We start from the raw sequence: 3,775 nt of genomic DNA, 5'->3' as shown, positions 1-3,775 counted from the left end.
GAAGGACAGCCTTGCAGGGTAGAGTATTCTTGGCTGGCAATCTTTCCATTGTTATTTTTTAATTGAAATTTGGTATATATTCCAAGTTACAAAAAATCATGAATTTGTTGCAAGAACAACTTTGATTAGATCTTAAAGGCATTCATAAATGTGTGCCAAAGGCGAATGTTAGTTCCACATTACAAGCGGATGTTTGTGATGTCAAGAAATCAATACCACGGGGGGAAAGGGGGTGGATCGCCCTAGTGTCCAGCTTCCAAACCACAGTCTGGAAGTGTAGGTGTCCCCGACAGGGTTCTGTTATAGAGAACAGGGCCCACACTGGCTAGTTTAAGCAGGAAACAAGGTATTAGAGGCTATGAGAGAATCATTTGTGGAGCTGAATAAACAGGCTCTAGGTTGAGCTTTAGAGACTGACTTCCAAATCACACTGCAGACCTGCAGCGGCTGCCTCATGGCATCAGGAAAACAGTGATTCCAGAATCACCCTGGAATCAAGGAGCTGCCGCTGCTCTTCCTGCCAGTTCCCAAGCCATGTCACTCCTGCTGTTTTGCTCTCCAGAAAACAATGCCTTGGTGTGACTTGGCACCGTGCTGCCAAGAAACCAAACATCTCTGCCCTGGGCAGACCAAAGAAGTGCAGAGCGTCTGCTGGTTTCCCTTCCATGTTCCTGTGAGTGCATCTCACAGACCAGGGCTGCCAGGGTCCGCGGAAGCTCATTTTTACCTTCTTATCCGCTGCAATTCAGGAAGAAAGAGTAGAGGAAGGTGGGGACCCATCCACCATATGCATAGAAAGGAAAGATGGTATCAGACATTGTTGCTGCGGCAACGTTAAACACACCACTAAAATGAAGTCATGGTACATGCCCTCCTGAGAGATTTTTTGAGGTGAAGTTTTTAAAAGAGATTTTTAAAGGGTCAATCTTGCCTTTACGTGATGTGTGCCTTGGACAATAGGCTCCAGCCCTCTGTAAGTACGACTCCATCCTACCGACGTTAGTGCTGTAATTTAGGCAGATCGATGGCTCTTGGGCTTGACTTCCAGCAAGTGCTATGATGCCCATCACCAAGAATACACTGTATTTTACTGCAAGATTTGAGAAGCATCTTCATTCTTAAATCCTGGGTTTTAGGACTGAAAAAATGCCTTTTTCAGGCCCCACCTCTGCCAGCTGCTGTGTCACACTGGGGAATGTGCTAGATGATTGACTCTCTGCTGGGAGGAGGTATGACGCATTGCTAAAAATAAAGCCAACAATCTACAACCCAGGAGTATTTTTTTCCCCCTAAGACAACATGTTTCTAATATTCAGCAAAGTAATGCCAAAGACCTCTACAATTTGCACAGAATTGCCAAAACTGTGTCACATAATTCTCAAAAGCCCACCTCTGGAATTTGTGGCTCCTAAACATAATGAGCCACATTCACTGTCACCTTGATCTAAGATCAAATAATTAAAAATGAAGGCACCAAAACTATTTCGATAGGAAAGTGTCAGCGGAGTGCCACGTTAGCATAGGATCACTACCACAAATAACAATTCAGAAAAATGCACTTTGTAAATAGTAAAGTGCCGTTTGACTGATAGATGTTGTCAATCTCTTGATAAGTGTCACTGATTCATTAATCTGTTGGACTGACTCTGTCTCACACAAATACAGGCTACTTCTGTCATCCGCTCAAGTTATAATTTGCTAAATTCCAGTTGAGATAACAAGCCACCAAATCATTAGGGAATGTATACTGGAGGCTTTTTAAATATCTGATTTCTGTCTCTCAGCTCCATCAAGAACTTCACAGAGTTAAACCATGACGGGGTCTGGTGGTTAGCACAGGTGGTCTCACCTGTGCGGGCTTTTTCACAAAAGGCAGCAGCAAAAGTATTTAAATTTATAAATATAGTTTTGCTTTATACAGCAATATAGAGGGTTTGTCAAAAATTGCTCAGATCTGAGCGAGCACAGGTGGTCTCACCTGTGCGGGCTTTTTCACAAAAGGCAGCAGCAAAAGTATTTAAATGTATAAATATAGTTTTGCTTTATACAGCAATATAGAGGGTTTGTCAAAAATTGCTCAGATCTGAGCGTGTACACATTTTATTATCTCCATAAAGCCCAGGAGCTGTATAACTGTGTTCTATCACTGAAGACTGCAGTGACAATTCCAACAGTGTCACATTCTACTGCAGCAAGATTAATGTCAAGCTAACAGCCATCAAATTTGCTGTGAAAACATATCAACTTCTCTTACTTGCCACCCTAAGGAAAATGTGAAATAGAAGAATCTTTCAGAAGAGCAGGTAATTTTTTTAAAAACAAAGTCACATAAAACAAAGCCTACTTTTTTACATATATGAAAAGAAGCATTGACATGATTTTCCATACTCAGTAATGAATAAATATACCAAGGATTATATTAACTTCTGTGAATCCTGTTGCACGATATTTAACACAAGTCTGAGTGAGCCTGGGTGGTCCTGCAATAGATATTCACACATAAATACTCTTCTTTGTTTACGTTATTAGTAAATTGGTTTCATTAGCCTTACCACGGACTTGATTTTTAAAAGAAAAAAATTGAAAATATATCAGCACCCTGAGTGCTGTTTCCTGAATTGGTTATTTTTTCATTTGGGTTCTCATTCAGCCAACCTAAAAAGAGAGAGAGATGCTGACTGCCACTTCCCTACCAACCTGCTGGTGACATTGGGAATACTCCTGAATGTCCCCGTGCCTTATTTTAACCTACTTCTGAAGGCAGGTCACTGCCCAGGTGAGGATTCTGGGGAGTGGACAGTATGGCATGAGAAAGGCATCTCGAATTCCCTCAGCAACATGTTCCTCCAGCACTCACGAGTATCACAGACTCTACTCGTTTAATTTGTTGTTGTAAAGTATTTTAAAATAGAAGAGCTATGACACTGAAGTGTCTCCAGACTGTTGAACTGAGCTGCTGGTTGTGAAGGTCACAAAGTGTCCCTGGGGGTCTCCCCAGGCAGAGATGGGCCTACACCGTGAGTGTGAGCTCCACTTTCCGACGCAGCCCCTGGTGCCTCTGTTCCTCGGGGCTGAGCCGAGCCCAGGGCTGCTCAGGACCTAACCAGACTTCTCAGCCGAGCTGTTTTCCTTTCACACTAAACTGAGAACTCTCCCTGGTGCGGAAAGGGGAGAGAGAGACAGAGAGAGAAATGGGCAGAAAAAGGGACAGAGAGAGACGCAGACACAGAGAATAAGGCACATGGAGACAGAGAGAAAGGCAGAGGAGGCCTGCGGGGCTAGGAGGCAGCCGCCTCTCCGGGCTTGGGAAGTTGGGAAGGGGGCAATGTCACCGGGCTCAGTTAAACCGGGCAGGAAGCGAGGGTCTGGGTCCTCGGGCTCCCCAGCCGAAGCGGGGCTCGCACACAGGGCTGGTAGAAGAGCTGCAAATCTCTGCTGGAGCAGAGCGGGCAGTGACGAGCCAGCCTGGGAAGGGGCAAAGCCCTTTAGCGCGCGAGGCCCCGGCACGGCCACTCCCAGCGCCGACGGGAAGGCCGGGACCGCTGCTCTGTCTTTCGTTCCTTAAACTTTTATTTGAGCATTTTAAAGAAACGGCTATAAAAAGCGATTTTGCTGCCCTGGACAAACCGTGGGACTTCCCGGGGTGGAGGAAGGAGGGCGGTCAGGCCGGGCGGAGCCGGGCGCGGGGCTCTGGGGGACCCTTCGGTCAAGGGACCGTGAGGCCCGCGGGTCGCGAACAGCCACGTGTGCCAGGGCCCGCGCGGGCCGCCCGGGG

The sequence above is a fragment of the Galeopterus variegatus genome, unplaced genomic scaffold, assembly GCF_000696425.1.
Source record: "Galeopterus variegatus unplaced genomic scaffold, G_variegatus-3.0.2 Scaffold10102, whole genome shotgun sequence".
Taxonomy (NCBI): Eukaryota; Metazoa; Chordata; class Mammalia; order Dermoptera; family Cynocephalidae; genus Galeopterus; species Galeopterus variegatus.
The sequence above is the reverse complement of the archived record's forward strand: the minus strand, read 5'-3'. Positions refer to the sequence as shown.